Source organism: Sarcophilus harrisii, chromosome 4 (genome assembly GCF_902635505.1).
Source record: "Sarcophilus harrisii chromosome 4, mSarHar1.11, whole genome shotgun sequence".
Lineage (NCBI taxonomy): Eukaryota > Metazoa > Chordata > Mammalia > Dasyuromorphia > Dasyuridae > Sarcophilus > Sarcophilus harrisii.
The window spans coordinates 60,754,833-60,774,532 of record NC_045429.1 but is presented as its reverse complement, the minus strand read 5'-3'; the positions used below and the strand labels follow the sequence as shown (position 1 = coordinate 60,774,532).

Genomic DNA, 19,700 nt, shown 5'->3' with positions numbered 1-19,700 from the left:
TAAAAAAAGAAACTAGAGGTAGAAAGGAGATAATACTGGAAGAAGAGGAAAGGGAAGGTAAAATGGGGGAAATTACATTTTATGAAGAGGCCAAAATAACCTGTTACAGTTGAGGGAAAGAAGAGAGGGGGATTGTGAAGACCGCGTATTTTAAAATCAGCCGGAGTCAGGAATTCAGGTTAGGGGAAAATCGTCAGTCTTTATTCTCAGTGAAGAACGGAGGTGGAAGGGAATCGGCAATAGCAATGTGTGCAGTTGAGTCAAGAAGCTAGCTAGACCAGAAGCCACACAACTAGCAGCTGGGAGTATGGAACCCAGGCTCAATCTCTCCCAGCTTCTCTTCCTTTCTCTTTCTGCCTCCACCCCCCAAAATCATCATTTCCTATACAACACATCAGGACTTGCACAGAGAGTGGGTGGGGGCCATTCTTTATCCAATCATGTATATTAATAGGGTATAGTCCAATTACTATTTAGCCTCACGTACTTGGGAGCTCAGTGCATCAACTCAAACCTCAGCCTATTACAGGGGATGAACATTGTATGAATCTTACTCTTGTCAGATTTAGCTCAAAGAGAGAATATCAGACATATTTAGCATCACAAAGAAACTTTTTTCACCATATAGGGAAGAAGAGTGGAAAGGGGAAAGGGGAAAGGAAAAAGGGGGAGGCTAATAGAGGGGAGAACAGAAGTAGAAGGGGAAAAGTATAAGAAAAGAGGGACTGTAAATGAGGAGGGTTGTTTGAGGGAGGTGCTGGTGAGAAACAAAATACTGGAGAAGAGGCAAGGGGTAAAGTAAAAAGAAAAGTATAACTTAAGGAAAATAGGATGGCAGGAAATAATAGAATTAGGAGTTTTAACTCTGAATGTGAATGGTATGAATTATCCCATAAAACAAAAGCAGATAACAGACTGGATTAAAAGCCAGAATCCTACAATATGTTGTTTATAAGAAATACATTTAAAGCAGAGTGATACTGTTTGACAAAAACTGCTGGGAAAATTGGAAGTTAGTATGGCAGAAACTAGGCATTGATCCATACTTAACACCGTACACCAAGTTAAAGTCAAAATGAGTTCATGATCTAGGCATAAAGAATGAGATTATAAATAAATTAGAAGAACATAGGATAGTTTACCTCTCAGACCTGTGGAAGAGGAAGGAATTTATGACCAAAGAAGAACTAGAGATCATTATTGATCACAAAATAGAAAATTTTGATTATATCAAATTGAAAAGGTTTTGTACAAACAAAACTAATGCAGACAAGATTAGAAGGGAAGCAATAAACTGGGAAAACATTTTTACAGTCAAAGATTCTGATAAAGGCCTCATTTCCAAAATATATAGAGAATTGACTCTAATTTATAAGAAATCAAGCCATTCTCTTATTGACAAATGGTCAAAGGATATGAACATACAATTTTCAGATGAAGAAATTGAAACTATTTCTAGTAATATGAAAAAGATGCTTCAAGTCATTATTAATCAGAGAAATGCAAATTAAGACAACTCTGAGATACCAGTACACTCCAGTCAGAGTGGCTAGAATGACAGGGAAAGATAATGCAGAATGTTGGAGGGGATGTGGGAAAACTGGGACACTGATGTATTGTTGATGGAATTGTGAATACATCCAGTCATTCTGGAGAGCGATTTGGAACTATGCTCAAAAAGTTATCAAACTGTGCATACTCTTTGATCCAGCAGTGTTACTACTGGGCTTATATCCCAAAGAGATCTTAAAGAAGGGAAAGGGACCTGTATGTGCAAGAATGTTTGTGGCAGCCCTTTTTGTAGTGGCCAGAAACTGGAAACAGAGTGAATGCCCATCAATTGGAGAATGGCTGAATAAATTGTGGTATATGAATATTATGAAATATTATTGTTCTGTAAGTAGTGACCAGAGGGATGGTTTCAGAAAGGCCTGGAGAGACTTACACAAACTGATGCTGAGTGAAATGAGCGGGACCAGGAGATCAATATATACTTCAACAACAATACTATATGATGATCAAGTCTGATGGACATGGCCCTCTTCAACAATGTGATGCAACAAATCAGTCCCAACAGAGCAGTAATGAATTGAACCAGCTACACCCAGTGAAAGAATGCTGAGAGATGACCATGAACCACTTCATAGAATTGCCAATCCCTCTATTTTTGCCCACCTGCATTTTTGATTTACTTCACAGGTTATTCTTTTTGTACAGCAAAATAACTGTATAGACATGTATACATATGTTGTATTTAACTTATACTTTAGCATATTTTACATGTATTGGTCAATCTGCCATCTGGGTGAGGGGTAGGGGAAAGGAGGGGAAAAATTGGAACAAAAGGTTTTGCAATTATCAATGCTGAAAAATTACCCATGCATATATCTTGTAAATAAAAAGGTATTAAAAAAAAAGAAGTGGTCTAAATCATCTCATTGTTAATAAGAGCCATGTTCATTTATCATAGTTGATCATCACATAATCCTGTTGCTGTGTACAATGTTGTCTTGGTTCTGCTCGCTTCACTCAGCATTAGTTCATGTAAGTCTCTCCAGGTCTTTCCGAAATTATCCTGCTGATATTTTCTTATAGAAAAATAATATTCCATTACATTCATATACCATAAATTATTCAGCCATTCTCCAATTGATGGGCATCCACTCATGGAAAACCAGTTTTCTATAGAAAGGAGAAATTTTAAATATTAAGAGAAAATGCTGAGGATGTAGGTAGAAGAGGACATTATTCATCAAGGAAGAATCCAAAAAGAAGAGTATTCTAAGTGAAAAGAAGGATTAGCTAGGTTGGAGAGAACCTGGGGAGGAATAGTTTGGTATAAGTAAGGATGAGGGAAAGGATAAACATCTACTGTGTGCCAAAAACATACTGTACCAAACACTTTATTTAAAAAAAACATCTTATTTGGTTCTCACAATAGCTTTCTAAGGTAAGTATTATTATTGTCCTCATTTTTTATGGTTGAGGAAACTGAACCTGGACTTGTAACAGTGTCACAAAGCTAGTAAGTATTTGAGTCTCAAAGAGTGAAAACAATGAAAAAATGACAACAATAAAAGGAAGTTTTGTGGTGGGATTTTTCTCAGTTGTTAAAAATTGGACAATAGATAAAGTTAGTCCCAAAATCCTAAATAGAATGTGAAGCAATGGTTTTTGTTTTGATAAGCCTGTATAAGACTTCACACCTCTTACTCTCCCAGGTTAAAAGGCCTTATCAACAGTGTGGATCTCAGATCTGAAAAGAAAGCAAATAAGAATTCTGTATTAATTTTTCCTATATATATTCTGCAATAGGCTCTTGCCTACACTGAAGGTGACTATGAATGGTAACTATGGGGTTTTCTGTTAGAGAGAATAGATGATAAAAAAAAAAGAACTTCATAGATTTTAACCTCCCCCAGACTCCCAAAGCTTCTTATGAATGGGAATGCTTCTGCAATTACTCATCTGTAAAATTAGCTGGAGTAGGAATCTACTCCAATATCTTTGCCAAGAAAACCCCAAGTGGGTCATGGAGACTGAGACATGATTGAAAATGATTAAACAATAACAATGGGTTAGATAGTGAGGAAGAGGTAGAACAAATCTTGTGGAAAGAATTGAAAAAGCTTGGAGTTGGGAATAGACCCCCCTTTCCCTTACCTTAGTCCCAACTTATTTGAATAAGTTGAATTTAATTATTTATCTTTTACTTTGATAATGGTGTTTCCCCTAAGGTGAAAAGCAAAAACAAATGAACAAAACAAGGGAAAAATTATCTTAGTCCAAAGTTATATTGTTAGCAACTTTCCCACATCTCTGAGGTAGGTTGCTGAGAAAATTAATCACCTTCTCAGCAAGAGATAGATAAGGAGGGGAAATGAAGCCGGACAGGAGATGCTGTTATGTTGTCTTATTACTTGTCAACTCCTCTTCCTCCTCCTGGGTTTTCATTAGGTCAGACTTTACCAGTTATCTGTGGGCAGAGAAAGGCCAAACAGGAACTCAGTGACTAACATCACTTTAGTTTCTCTATTAGAGTGCTCTTGGGCCATTTTAGGTGCTCACTTAGTGGGGTTGCTTAAATGTCTTCCTGTTAAGTTGAAAAGCAAAAATCAAATGAACAAAACAAGGGAAAAGCTATCAAAGTTTTCAATGTTGGAAAGAGGTTGAGGGGTCATCTAAAGCACACTTGTTTCATATGAAGAAGCAACTCTTCTCCTTGCATCCATTCTCTCTTCTCAAGCAGATTGCTCCCTCTTTTATCTCCACTCTCTCCCTTATCTTCAATCTCTTCCTGTCTACTCACAAATATGCCTATGTCTCCCCATTCTCACAAAACCACTTGATCCATCCATATTTGCTAGTTATTGTCCTAGATTCTCTCTTTCTTTTTCTGGTCAAACTCCTTGAGAAGAACGTGGACAATTGATGCCTTCATTTCTGTTCCTTTTATTTTTCCCACAATTCTTTGCAGTCTAGCTTCTGACCTTATCATTCAACTGAAATTGTTCTTTCCACCTTTTCTCAGTCCTTATCCTCCTTGATTTATTTGTAGCTTTTAATACTTCTCCTATATATTCTCTTCTCATACAACACTGCTTTCTCTTGGTTTTCTTTCTATTTGTCTAAAGTTTGCAAGGGTCCTCAAACTTTTTAAACAGGGGGCCAGTTCACTGTCTCTGAGACTGTTGGAGGGCCGGACTACAGTAAAAACAAAACTTTGTTTTGTGGGCCTTTAAATAAAGAAATTTCATAGCCCTGGGTGAGGGGGATAAACATCCTCAGCTGCTGCATCTGGCCCACGGATGTCGTTTGAAGACTCCTGGACTCTAAACCCTTCTCAATCTCTATTACTAGTCATCCATCTCCTACTAACTGTGAGAGTCCCCCCAAAGAACCATCAGGGCTCTGGTCTAGACATTCTCCTCTTCTGCCCCTATACAGTTTCATTTGGTAATCTCATCAACTCCTGTGGATTCAACTATCAACTATCAACTCTATGTAAACGATTGTCAGATTTCTTTGACCAATTCTAAACTTTCTTCTGATCTCCAATTCTACTTCTTCAATCACTTGTTGAACATTTTTCAACATGTTTTGTAAATATCTTGAATTCTACATGCTCCAAAACTTTTCCTTCTTCCTAATTTCCCTCTTTCTGTTAAGATTTGCACCTTCATTCCTGACACCTGAGCTTATCTCTTGGTATCAGGGAACAGATTGCAGAATAACCCTATACATATTGATCTTATTTTTAAAAGTCACAGGTATTATGGAGGAAAAATAAATTCTTAGAAAAATAACAAGAATAGGTAAAGAATGTAAGCTGCCTTGATATAGTAGCATCACCATCAGAAGAAAACTAGAAGTAAGTTGAGTCAGAAAGAAATTTCTTTATCCTTCTCTTCCTGATGCCAACATTGACCATAGTACCTTGCAACAGATCTACTTTACCATTAGAAGAACTGCTTTTAATAGTTGATAGAAGTTTTAGAACATTGGTTCAAGCCTCTAGGTGGTATAATGAATAGAATAGAATAGTAGACATAAAATCTGGAAGAGCTTAGTTCAAATATAATTTTAGACACTCTACTGTGTGACCTGGGGCAAGCCACTTAAATGCTCCCTGATTCAGTTTCCTACATTGTTAAATAGAGATCAAAATAGAATTGACCTTTCAGGGTTATAAGGATCAGATAAGGTAATACTTTTAAAGTGCATAGCCTAATAGGAGCTTGAAAAATTCTTGGTCTCTCATCTTTTGAAGCCTCACAATGCATTGAGCTTTATCAGTTACTTTCTTGACCAGTGTGTACTACAATGCTAGTCAGACCATAGAAATTTTTTTATTAAAGCTATTAATAATAAAATCATAAAACTAACTCTTTAGTTTTATTAGTTCAATAGTTTTTATTTTATTTTCAATTTTATTAATCTCCCCTTTTATTTTCAGAATTTCAAATTTGGTATTTAATTGTTTTTTTTTTAAATTTGTTCTTTTTCTAGCTTTTTTAGTTGCATACCCAATTCATTGCTCTCCTCTTTCTCTATTTTATGCAAGTAAGCATCTAGATATATACAACTTTCCCTAAGAACTGCTTTGGCTGCATCCCATTAATTTTTGTATGTTGTCTAATTATTTTCATTCTCTTAGATGAAATTATCAATTGTGTTTATGAGGTGTTGTTTCACCCAGTCATTCTTTTGTATTAAATTATTTAGTTTCAAATTAATTTTTGGTCTATTTTTCCTGGCCCTTTATTACCTGTGATTTTATTGCATCATGATCTGAAAAAGATGCATTTAAAATTTCTGTCTTTCTGCATTTGATTTTGAGGATTTTATGCCCTAACACATGGTCAATTTTTGTGTAAGTTCTATGAACTGCCAAGAAATAAATTATTCTCCTTTATTCTCCTTTCTGTCTCTATTCAATTTTCTCCAAAGGTTTATCATACCTAACTTTTCTAAACTTCTATTTACCTCCTCACCTTCTTTCTTATTTATTTTGTGATTTGATTTATCTAGTTCTGAAAGAGTCCAAACTGAGACCCCTTTGCTTTATAATTGTTCTTGAAGCTCTCTTAACTTTTCCTCTAGAAATCTGGATGCTATACTATTCGGTGAATAAATGTTTAGTATTGATATTACTTCATTACCTATGGTACCCTTTAGCAAGACATAGTTTCCTTACTAATCTCTTTGAATTGGATCTATTTTTGCTTTTGCATGATCTGAGATCAGGATTGCTACCCCTGCTTTTTTTTTTTTTTTTTTTTTGCTTCAGCTTGAAGCATGATACATTCTGTTCCAGGCTTTTACCATTACTTTGTATGCATCACTCTTTTTTTTTTAAATAGCTTTTTATTTACAAGATATATGCATGGGTAATTCTTCAGCATTGATAATTGCAAATTTTTTGTTCCAATTTTTCCCCTCCTTTCCCCTATCCCTCCCCCAGATGGCAGGTTGACCAATACATGTAAAATATGTTAAAGTATAAATTAAATACAATATATGTATACATATCCACACACTTATTTTGCTGTACAAAAAGAATCGGATTTTGAAATAGTGTACAGTTAACTTGTGAAGGAAATCAAAAATGCAGGTGGACAAAAATAGGGGGATTGGCAATTCTATGTAGTGGTTCATAGTCATCTCCCAGAGTTCTTTCCCTGGGTGAAAGCATTACTGCTATATTAGGACTGATTTGTTTCATCACATTGTTGAAGAGGGCCATGTCCATCAGAATTAAACATCATATAGTATTGTTGTTGAAGTATATAACGATCTCCTGGTCCTGCTCATTTCACTCAGCATCAGTTCATGCAAGTCTCTCCAGGCCTTTCTGAGATCATCCCACTGGTCATTACTTACAGAACAATAATATTCCATAATATTCATATACCACAATTTATTCAGCCATTCTCCAATTGATGGGCATCCACTCTGTTTCCAGTTTCTGGCCACTACAAAGAAGGCTGACACAAACATTCTTGCACATACAGGTCCCTTTCCCTTCTTTAAAATCTCTTTGGGATATAAGCCCAATAATAACACACCTGGATCAAATGGTATGCACAGTTTGATAACTTCTTAAGCATAATTCCAAATCACTCTCCAGAATGGCTGAATGTTCACAATTCCACCAACAATGCATCAGTGTCCCAGTTTTCCCACATCCTCTCTAACATTCTGCATTATCTTTCCCTGTCATTCTAGCCAATCTAACAGGGTTATAGTGGTATCTCAGAGTTGTCTTAATTTGCATTTCTCTGATTAATAATGACTTGGAGCATCTTTTCATATGGCTAGAAATAGTTTCAATTTCTTTATCTGAGAATTGTATGTTCATATCCTTTGACCATTTGTCAATTGGAGAATGGCTTGATTTCTTATAAATTAGAGTTAATTCTCTACATATTTTGGAAATGAGGCCTTTATCAGAATCTTTGACTATAAAAATGTTTTCCTGGTTTATTGTTTCCCTTCTAATCTTGTCTGCATTAGTTTTATTTGTACAAAACCTTTTCAATTTGATATAATCAAAATTTTCTATTTTGTGATCAATAATGATCTCTAGTTCTTCTTTGGTCATAAATTCTTTCCTTTTCCACAGGTCTGAGAGATAAACTATCCTATGTTCTTCTGTGTATTTATACTTTCATTCGTTATGCCTAGGTCATGAACTCATTTTGACTTTATCTTGATGTACGGTATTAAGTATGGATCAATGCCTAGTTTCTGCAATACTAATTTCCAATTTTCCCAGATGTTTTTGTCAAACAGTGAGTTCTTATCCCAAAAGCTGGGGTCTTTGGGTTTGTCAAACCCTAGATTATTATAGTTATTGATTGTTTTGTCCTTCGAACTTAATCTATCCCACTGATCAACTAGTCTACTTCTTAGCCAATACCAAAGGGTAATTGATGCTTTATAATATGATTTTAGATTTGGTACAGCTAGGCTATCTTCATTTGATTTTTTTTTCATTAGTTCCCTTGAAATTCTTTTTTTTTTAAATTATAACTTTTTATTGACAGAGCCCATGCCTGGGTAATTTTTTTTTTACAACATTATCCCTTGCACTCACTTCTGTTCTGACTTTTCCCCTCCCTCCCTTTATCCCCTCCCCCAGATGGCAAGCCGTCCTATACAAGTTGAATATGTCACAATGCATCCTAGATACAATATATGTGTGCAGAACTGAACAGTTCTCTTGTTGCATGGGAAGAATTGGATTCAGAACGTAAAAATTACCTGGGAAGAAAGACAAAAATGCAAACAGTTTACATTCATTTCCCAGTCTTTCTTTGGGTATAGCTGCTTCTGTCCATCCTTGGTCAATTGAAACTGAATTAGATCTCTTTATCGAAGAAATCCACTTCCATCAGAATACATCCTCATACAGTATGGTTGTTGAGGTATATAATGATCTCCTGGTTCTGCTCATTTCACTTAGCATCAGTTCATGTAAGTCTCTCCAATCCCTTCTGTATTCATCCTGCTGGTCATTTCTTACTTCTGTTTACATTCTTCTTACTTACCTAATTATTACTTATTACTTATTCTACTTACTTCTGTAAACATTCCATAACATTAATATACCACAGTTTACTCAACCATTCTCCTATTGATGGGCATCCATTCATTTTCCAGCTTCTAGCCACTACAAACAGGGCTGCCACAAATATTTTGGCACATATAGGTCCCTTTCCCTTCTCTTTGGGGTATAAGCCCAGTAGAAACACTGCTGGATCAAAGGGTATGTGCAGTTTGATAACTTTTTGAGCATAGTTCCAAATTGCTCTCCAGAATGGCTGGATCCATTCACAATTCCACCAACAATGTATCAGTGTCCCTGTTTTCCCACATCCCCTCCAACATTCTGCATTATCTTTACCTGTCATTCTAGCCAATCTGAAAGATGTGTAGTGGTATCTCAGAGTTATCTTACTTTGCATTTCTCTGATTAATAATGATTTGGAGCGTATTTTCATATGGCTAGAAATAATTTCAATTTCTTTGTCTGAAAATTGTCTGTTCATATCCTTTGACCATTTATCAATTGAAGAATGGCTTGATTTCTTATAAATTAGTGTCAATTCTCTATATCAGAACCTTTGACTGTAAAAATATTTCCCCAGTTTATTGCTTCCCTTCTAATCTTGTCTGCATTAGTTTTGTTTGTACAAAAACTTTTCAGTTTGGTATAATCGAAATTTTCTATTTTGTGATCAATAATGATCTCTAGTTCTTCTTTGGTCATAAAATCCTTCCCCTTCCACAGGTCTGAGAGGTAAACTATCCTATGCTCTTCCAATTTATTTATAATCTCATTCTTTATGCCTCGGTCATGAACCCATTTTTACCTCACCTTGGTGTATGGTGTTAAGTGTGGGTCAATGCCTAGTTTCTGCCATACTAATTTCCAATTTTCCCAGCAATTTTTATCAAATAATGTGTTCTTATCCCCAAAACTGGGGTCTTTGGGTTTGTCAAACACTAGATTATTAAAGTTATTGGCTGTTTTGTCCTTTGAACCTAACCTATTCCCTTGATCAACTAGTCTATTTCTTAGCCAATATCAGATGGTTTTTAGTAACCGCTACTTATTAATATAATTTTAGATCTGATACAGCTAGGCCACTTCCATTTGATTTCTTTCTCATTAATTCCCTTGAAATTCTTGACCTTTTGTTTTTCCATATGAACTTTGTTATTTTTTCTAGCTCAGTAAAATAGTTTTTTGGGAGTCTAATTGGTATAACGCTAAATAAATAGTTTAGATAGTATTGTCATCTTTATTATATTTGCTCACCCTATCCAAGAGCACTTAATATTTTTCCAATTGGTTAGATCAGACTTAATTTGTGTGGAAAGTGTTTTGTAGTTTTACTCATATAGTTCTTGATTTTCCCTTGGCTGATAGATTCCTAAATATTTTATACTATTGGTAATTACTTTAAATGGAATTTCTCTTTGTAACTCTAACTGTTGGATTTTGTTAGTGATATATAAGAATGCTCATGACTTATGTAGGTTTATTTTGTATCCTGCAACTTTGCTAAAGGTGTGGATTATTTCTAATAGCTTTTTAGTAGAATCTCTGGGGTTCTTTAAGTATACCATCATATCAACAGCAAAGAGTGATAATTTGGTTTCCTCATTGCCTACTCTAATTACTTTAATCTCTTTCTTGACTTTTATTGCCAAAGCTATAATTTCTAATAATACAATATTGAATAGTAATGGTGATAATGGGCAACCTTGTTTCACTCCTGATGTTATTGGGAATGGTTGCAGTTTATCCCCATTACATATGATGCTTACTGATGGTTTTAAATAGATGCTGCTGATTATTTTAAGGAAAAGTCCATTTATTCCTATACTTTCAAGTGTTTTTAATAGGAATGGATGCTGGATTTTATCAAATGCTTTTTCTGCATCTATTGAGATGATCATATGGTTTTTGTTAATTTGGTTATTAATATGGTCAATAATACTAATAGTTTTTCTAATATTGAACCAGTCCTGCATTCCTGGTATAAATCCTATTTGATCATGGTGAATTATCCTGAGGATAATTTTCTGTAGTCTTTTTGCTAATATCTTATTTAAGATTTTAGTATCAATATTCATTTGGGAGATTGGTCTATAATTTTCTTTTTCTGTTTTCAATTTACCTGTTTAGGTATCAGTACCATGTCTGTGTTATAAAAGGAATTTGGTAGGACTCCTTCATTCCCTATTTTTTCAAATAGTTTATATAGCATTGGGGCTGATTGTTTTTTAAATGTTTGGTAGAATTCACATGAAAGTCCATCTGGTCCTGGGGATTTTTTCTTAGGGAGTTGATTAATAGCTTGTTCTATTTCTTTTTTTGAGATGGGACTATTTAAGCAATTTATTTCCTCCTCTGTTAACCTGGGAAGCCTATATTTTTAAAGGTAGTCATCCATTTCACTTAGGTTATTAAATTTATTGGCATAAAGTTGGGCAAAGTAACTCCTTTTTATTGCTGTAATTTCCTCTTCGTTGGTGGAAAGTTCTCCCTTTTCATTTTTAAGACTAACAATTTGATTTTCTTCTTTCTTTTTTATAATCAGATTTACTAAAGGCTTATCTATTTTATTGTTTTTTCGTAAAACCAACTCTTATTTTTATTTATTAATTCAATAGCTTTTTTTTTTTTACTTTCAATATTGTTAACTTCTCCTTTTAATTTTAGAATTTCAGGTTTAGTATTTGATTGGGGGTTTTTTATTTGGTCTTTTTCTAGCTTTATAAATTGTAAGCCCAATGCATTGATTTTCTCTTTCTCTACTTTTTTTAAGTAAGCCTCTAAAAATATAAAATTTCCCCTTATTACTGCTTTGGCTGCATCCCGCAGATTTTGGTATGATGTCTCATCATTGTCATTATCTTGAGTTAAATTATTAATTGTGTCTATAATTTGCTGTTTCACTCAATCATTCTTTAAGATGAGATTATTTAATTTTCAATTATTTTTTGGTCTATTTACCCCTAACTTTTTGTTGAATATAGTTTTTATTGCATCATTACTATTTCTGTCTTCCTGCATTTAATTTTGAGATCTTTATGTCCTAATATATAGTCAGTTTTTGTATAGGTTCCATGAACTACTGAGAAGAAATTATATTCCTTTCTGTCATCATTCAGTTTTCTCCAAAGATCTATCATACCTAATTTTTCTAATATTCTATTTTCCTCTTTAATTTCTTTCTTATTTGTTTTGTGCTTTGATTTATCTAATTCTGAGAGTGCAAGTCTGAGATATCCCACTGTTATAGTTTTGCTGTCTATTTCTTCTCGCAGCTCTCTTAACTTCTCCTTTAGGAAGTTAGATGCTACACCATTTGGTGCATATATGTTTAGTATTGATATTGCTTCATTGTCTATGCTACCCTTTAGCAAGATAAAATTTCCTTCCTTATCTCTTTTAATTAGATCAATTTTTGTTTTTGCTTGATCTGAGATAAGGATGGCTATCCCTGCTTTTTTTACTTCACCTGAAGCATAATAGATTCTGCTCCAGCCTTTTACCTTTACTCTGTATGTATCTCCCTGCTTTAAATGCGTTTCCTGTAAACTACATATTGTAGGGTTCTGACTTTTGATCCAGTCTGCTATCTGCCTCTGCTTTATGGGCAAGTCCATCCCATTCACATTTACAGTTAAAATGACTAATTCGGTATTTCTTGCCATCTTATTATCCCCAGATTATGCTTTTCTTTTTCTTCCCTCCCCTTTACCCCCTTTCCCAGTATTAAACTTGTGAACACCACTTGCATCACACAGTTCTCCCTCTTTAGGATTCCTCCCACCCCCTTTGAATCCCTTCCCCTTTCTTGTACCCTTCTCTTATTACCCTTCTCCTTTTCCCCTTTCCTCTCCCACTTTTTAATGTGAGAGAAGTTTCTCTGTAAACCAAATATATAAATTATTTTCTCTTTGAGCCAATTCTGTTGAGAGTAAGATTCACACAATGTTCCTCCCCCTCTCTAAATTGCCTCAGATATGGTAGGTTTCCTTTGCCTCTTTGTGGGATGTAGTTTCCCTCTTTTTATCTCCCCTTTTCCCTTTTTCTGACATTATCCTCTTTCCATTTCTACTTCCCTTTTTAATGTTATAACAGTAAAATCAAATTATACATGTTCTCTTTATGTATCTCCACAACAGAAATACAGTTCTCAAGAGTTCTTTTTACATTTTTCTCCTTCTCTTGAGTCCTATGGTTGGAGATCAATTTTTTTGTTTAGTTCTGGTTTTTTCCTTGGAAACAAATGGAATCCATCTGTTTCATTAAATGTCCATCTTCTTCCCTGGAAGAAAATGCTTAGCTTGGCTGGGTAGTTTATTCTTGGCTGTATTCCCAGTTCTTTTGTCTATTGGAATATCAGATTCCCGGCCCTTTGATCTTTTAATGTGAAAGCAGCTAAATTTTAAGTGATTGTTATTGTGGCACATTGGTATTTGAATTGTTTTTTTCTGGCTGGGCTTGTAATATTTTTTTCCTTACTCTGATAGTTCTGAAATTTAGCCAAAATATTCTTTGGAGTTTTATTTTAGGGTCTTTTTCAGAAGGTGTTCCATTAATTCTTTAAATGCCTATTTTCCCTTCTGATTCTATTACACCTGGGCAGTTCTCTTTGATGATTTCCTGCAAAATAGTATCTAAGCTCTTTTTTTCATCATAATTTTCAGGAAGTCCAATAATCCTCAAAATATCTCTCCTAGATCTATTTATAGTTCTGTTGTTTTTCTAAGTAGATATTTAAAATTTTTTTCTAATTTTTTTTTTTTTTTGGTTTTGTTTGACTGATTCTTGATGTCTCAATGAATCATTCATTTCTATTTGTTCAGTTCTGATTTTTAATGAGTTTTCTTCATTAAGTTTTTTTTACTTCTTTTTGTATATGTTCAGTTGAGTTTTTAAATTAGTTGTTTTATTCTATGGAAATTTTTTCCATTTCATTATTATTATTATTGTTATTTTTACTGAGTTATTTTCTTTTTCCAATTCACAAATCCTACTTTCCTGGAATTTCTTTACCTTTTCCAATTCACAAATTCTGTTTCCTTGCACTTCCTGGGAGTTCTTTATCTTTTCAGTTCACAAATCCTACTTTCCTGGAATTTCTTTACCTTCACAAATTCTGTTTCCCTGCACTTCCTGGGAGTTCTTTATCTTTTCCAATTCACATTTCAGGAAGTTGTTACTCTCTGGCATAGCTTTTCTTTCCTTTACTCATTTTTCTTCTACCTCTCTTTTTAAAGATTTTTTATAGTTTTTCTAGGAGAACCTTGTGTGATGGGGACCAGATTACATCCCCCTTTGCATTTTTTTTTCTGGAGACTATCTTCTATTAGTCTCCTTGGAGTTGAAAGTCTGTTCTCTTTCTGTATAGAAGCCAGTGATGGTCCTTTTGATTTTTTTACTCATTTTTTTTAAAGCCTGTAGGGTCTGCCTTCAGGGCAAGGAGGTTACCAGCTTCCTCTGCAGAGCAGGGATAGGTATATGGACAGTAGCTGTCCTGCCAACGGGCTGCAAAGAGCGGCCGAGCTGTGGGGGTGCTCTGGGAAAAGCTCCACACTGGAAGTGACTCAGACCTGGGTCCCACTGGCTAAGTTTAGGAAGTGCCTTGTGAAGAGTCCTACTGTGAGGATTAGCAACTGCCTTGGTGTTAGAGGCTGAGCAGGGAAAGTATCACTTCCCCCCTCCCCCCCAAAAAAAAGCCTGCTTTGGGTATTAGCAGTTGTCCTACCCCTCATGGCACCAGAAGTGTCGCTGCACAGTCACACTGCATAAATTCTATTGCCCCAGGCCTCCACTGTGCAGATTAGAGGCTGCCTCAGGCTGCGCCTCCCTGCCATGTAGATTTGTGACTGCCTGGAGTGAAAGCCCCTGCTGCAGAATGCTGCTGCACAGCTGTGTTGTGGGTTGTTCATTTACTTCTAGTTTTGGGTGGCTATAGCCAGATCCTGTTAGATGCTGGCATTTTTAGAGTACCCTCTACCTTTGCCTTTAATTTCTCTGCTGGTCTACTATTTTGCAACCAAAGCAGAACAGTCCAATCTATGGTAGAGTCTTCTCTGTAAATTTTCCAACCACAGAGACACTCCCACCCCCAGTCCGCTGCAGATGCTAGCCTCTGGTTCTATCCCAGCTTGTGCTGATCTGCTCCCGCTCACTCAGGACAAACCTTTTCTGGAGATCTTCCAGATTGTCTTTGCTGGTAAATTGTTGTACTTCCAATCTTTGTGAATTTTACCAGCCAAGTGCTATTTTTGAGGCTGATTTTAATAATTAGTAATGAGGGTATGAGAGAAGCTCAGAAAGTCATATGTGCCTTCTCTGCCATCTTGGCTCCACACCCCAATTTACACCATTTCTAAGAGACTTATGATAGAAAGAGCCATTTGCATTCAGAAAGAGAACTGTGAGGACTGAATGTGGATCACAATACAGTATTTTCACCATATTTGTTGTTTGCTTACTTTTTGTTTTCTTTCTCATTTTTTCCTTTTTTGATCTGATTTTTCTTGTGCAGCTAGAAATATGTATAGAACAATTGCACATATTTAACATATATTGGATTACTTGCTATCTAAGGGAGAAGGTGGGGGAAGGAAGGGAGAAAAAAATATGGAACACTGTATTTTGCAAGGATTAATGTTAAAAAGCGATGCATATATTTTGAAAATTAAAAGTTAAAAATAAAGAAAACTGGTTTTCCTCTAGGGATACCTCTTGCAAGTATCTTCATTGAAGATTATTTTTGTGATATATCCATCTTTTAGGATAATAGATGGGCATATTCCTTCTTCAAGATCTTTCATACTTATTGTGCAATAAATTTCACAGACCTTCACTTGATCATCCTTCTACTAATCCCATTATGTAAAAAAAATATAACAGGAAACCACAAGACAAAATTACTATTTTATTCTAATAATTACAACAGTAACTATATATATATATGTGTGTGTGTGTGTGTGTGTGTGTGTGTGTGTGTGTATTTAAAAATCTACACATGAGCCAAGAAATATATAATGTTGTTTTGATAGAAAGTTTCCTTTGGAGTCAGGAAGACTTGGGATTCTGAGTAACTGTGAACAAGTCAGCTCACCTTTCAATGGTCCAAACAATTTGCTATTTTTAAGTCATAAATAAGTGAAAACATAATATTACAAAGATTAGGAAAGAATTGTCAACAGTTTATATGAAAAAAGTTCTAGTGGTAATGGTGATGATATTTTACTGGACTGAACTAAGGAGTGGGAACAGGCAATCTCCAAAGTGATTTACATCTTAAGCTGTATGAATAAATACATTGTTAAGTACAAGGGAATTAATGATCTCTAATTTGAATTGATAGAAAAGTTTTCTCTACTGGAAATTAACCACACTGATGACATCAGAAATCCCTTAGTACATACATACATGTAAGTTGAAGAGCAATTACTGAACTAGTAGAACTGGGAAGGTTCCTAACTGGGAGTTCATTGTACAAATGAAGTTACAAGTTTAGGCAAACACATATGCACATTAATTAAAGGTCACTGTTCATAGGAGTACATGAACCTTTTGTTTATCTATATTCCTTTAAATTGCCATAATAATGAGAGTTTTAAGTTACAAGTATCATCCTCTCATGTAAGAATGTAAACTGGTAAACCTAATAAAATCCCATATGATAACTCTTTCCTGATTACCTCCTTATGCTTCTCCTGCATCCTGTATTTGAAAATCATAATTTTCATTCAACTCTGGTCTTTTCATCATGAATGTTTGAAAATACTTTATTTCATTGAATGCCAACCTTTTCTTCTGAAGGATTATATTAAGTTTTGTTGGATAGGTGATTCTTGGTTATAATCTTAGCTCCATGGCTCTCTGAAATATCACATTCCAAGCCCTCCAGTCCTTTAATATAGAAGCTGCTAACTCTTGTGTTATCATGACTGTTGCTCCACTACACTTGAATTGCTTCTTTCTGGATGCTTGCAATATTTTCTCCTTGACTTGGGAGTTCAGAATTTGGCTATACTGTTCCTGAGAATTTTCATTTTGGGATCTCTTTCAGGAGGTGATCAATGGATTCTTTCAATTTTAATTTTATCCTCTGGTTGTAGAATATCAGGATAGTTTTCTTTGATAATTGCTTGAAAGATGATGTCCAGGCTCTTTTTTTGATCATGACTTTTAAGTAGGCTAATAATTTTAAAATTATCCTTCCTGGATCTATCTTCTAGGCTAGTTGTTTTCCCAATGAAATATTTCATATTGTTTTCTATTCTTTTTTTTGTTGTTTTGCTTTATTTTATCTTGATTTCTCATAAAGTCATTAGCTTCCATTCTAATTTTTAAGGAAGTATTTTCCTCAGAGGGCTTTTGCACCTCCTTTCCTAATTTGAATGTTCTGATGCTCTAGAATTTGTTTAGAGTCATCATTTAAAGGAATTTGGCATGGTTTGAGAAAAGTTGGACAAGTTTATGCCTTTACTTTGCCATCTTGTTTCTATGATCCTTTTTATAATAATTCTTCAGATTCCCAAGGATCCATTGTTCACAGGCTGGGAGCCAGTGTTATCACTGCTATTTTTAAATAATTTATTCTTCTATGAATTCATGATTCAATCTGTTAATGACCCCCTTTTTCCATGGCTGTTGATGAATTTTCTCATTCTCTTTCTCTTTACCCCATTCCCAGCAATAATTCTCAGGGGTCTAGATATTCATGTTGATAATGCATCAAACATCCTGACTAAAGTTTCTTTTTTTACCCATCTTTAGTACCAGCAACTTTCCCCATCCCACAATTTCATGATCATACGTCAAATCTAACCATTCTAGAATGTGACAGAATTTTGAATTATGAAAGTCCATACATTAACCACACTCTCCAATTCTTCTACCTTCCCCACTCCTTAATTCATACCAAACCTACTTTTTTATCCACACCATGATCTTCAGTCCCTAAATTCATATCTTTTCCCCTTAGTTCATCTCTACTCTTATTTCTGGCTTTACAGTTTTACATACTTGACTTTGACCCTGTGGTCTGCAACCTCAATGATATATTAGCCAAGAACCAAGAAGCTTCTGCCTTTCTGATCTTTTATTCTTACCTAATCTGTCTTTAATCCTAGACCTCTACCAACTGCTTTTGCCTCCATGCTAATGGAGATATTCATAAAATAAAGCTCATTTTACGCATTAAGTTTACAATGCAAAATTTCAACTGTCCCCTCGCAGCTGTTTAGCAATCCCTCAAATTACTCCTATTTTTACTCTATTTCATTTCCCAAAAATGAATTTTCCTTTATATTTTCTTCTTCCTAAAGTTCTTAATCATATTCTTACTCCACAACGTTTCATTTATCAGCTTTTGTCTTTATATCTTAGCATCTAGCAGAATGTTTAGCACATGAAAATAACTCAACAGATCACTGATAATTGAATTAACAACAAATGATCTACTTTTACCTATTACCTTCAATAGTTCACTAGCCAAGACCTAAATTAAATTGAATTTTTCATCAATTCCTTTTACAGGAATATAGATTTCAGCACTGGAAATGGGAGATAACTTTTCTTTCATTAGGTTCATTGCAAGGGCACATTTATTTCTTCTTTTGAATAATAGACATAACTTCTGGTGCCTTTGTATTTTTGCTGATTGAACAAAATTGACTCACCTAGTAAGTTTTGACAGGTTTGGAGGCCTTAAGGCAGATTAGTCATCCAACCAGAATTTATTATTATGTAACTGGATTTTACTATGGATTACTACTTGCCTGAATCCGTCCCTACTCTCAAGGAGCTCACAATGTACTTAGTTTCTGAGGTTCTAAAAATAAAAGGTAAGAAGTAACACAGATGTTATAAACAAACTCAAGTTTATCCCCAGGTTTGACTTTAGTCTAAGTGCTGTAGACAAGTCTTGTCCTCCCTATTCTAACTTGGTCATAAAGACACAACCTCAATATTAAGGAGCTTATTGTTATCCAAAATTGAAATATACCAACAGTACACAATTATAATCCTCATTGCTTTTCAGATTAGGAAGGCCCCATTATCCTTCTAATGGATTTATGAGTCAGTTAGTATTCATGGAGCATCTACTGGTGTCTGACACTGTATTAAATGCTGGAGATACAAAAAAGAGCAAAATCAGAACAAAAAAATAGTTCCTGCTTTCAAGGAGCTTGCGGTCCAATGGAAGAAACAATGTTCAAACTATTATTGTGTGTGTGCATATGATGTTTTTCATAACATACAACAAACATTTCCTCAGGGATGTATATCACCAGTCAGTATACTTGTCCAACACACAGAACAGAGTAGGGATTAAACCCCTCACTATGAAGGCTAGATTGGAAAGAGAAAATGGAGGCAGAGAAACTGATAAATTCAATAGGGTGTATGAAAGGTGATAGAGTGATTGATAATGGGAGTGAAAAAGGAAAGAGATGACTAATTTAAAAGGAAGTGATTCAGATAGGACTGGTATTCAAGAAGACTGTGGAGGTAGGATTGATGGAACTGTTGTAGTGGGTGAAAGAGAAGAGTCAAAGATGACTCTAAGTTTTCAAGACTGATGACTAAAAAACTGTTGGTGCCTTTAATGGAAATGGGGAAATTGGGTGAGGGAGAGGAAATATTA

The 19,700-nt window shown here is 34.9% G+C and overlaps 1 long non-coding RNA gene across 1 annotated transcript; it reads right to left on the bottom strand.

The window, feature by feature from the left end:
- Nucleotides 1-2,893: 2,893 nt before the first annotated feature.
- LOC116423545 lies at nucleotides 2,894-3,972 on the bottom strand. Its single transcript, XR_004234154.1, has 3 exons — nucleotides 3,850-3,972; nucleotides 3,664-3,732; nucleotides 2,894-3,256 (listed from the first exon to the last, which is right to left on the bottom strand). It is a non-coding gene; the product is annotated as an uncharacterized LOC116423545 (long non-coding RNA).
- Nucleotides 3,973-19,700: the final 15,728 nt, after the last annotated feature.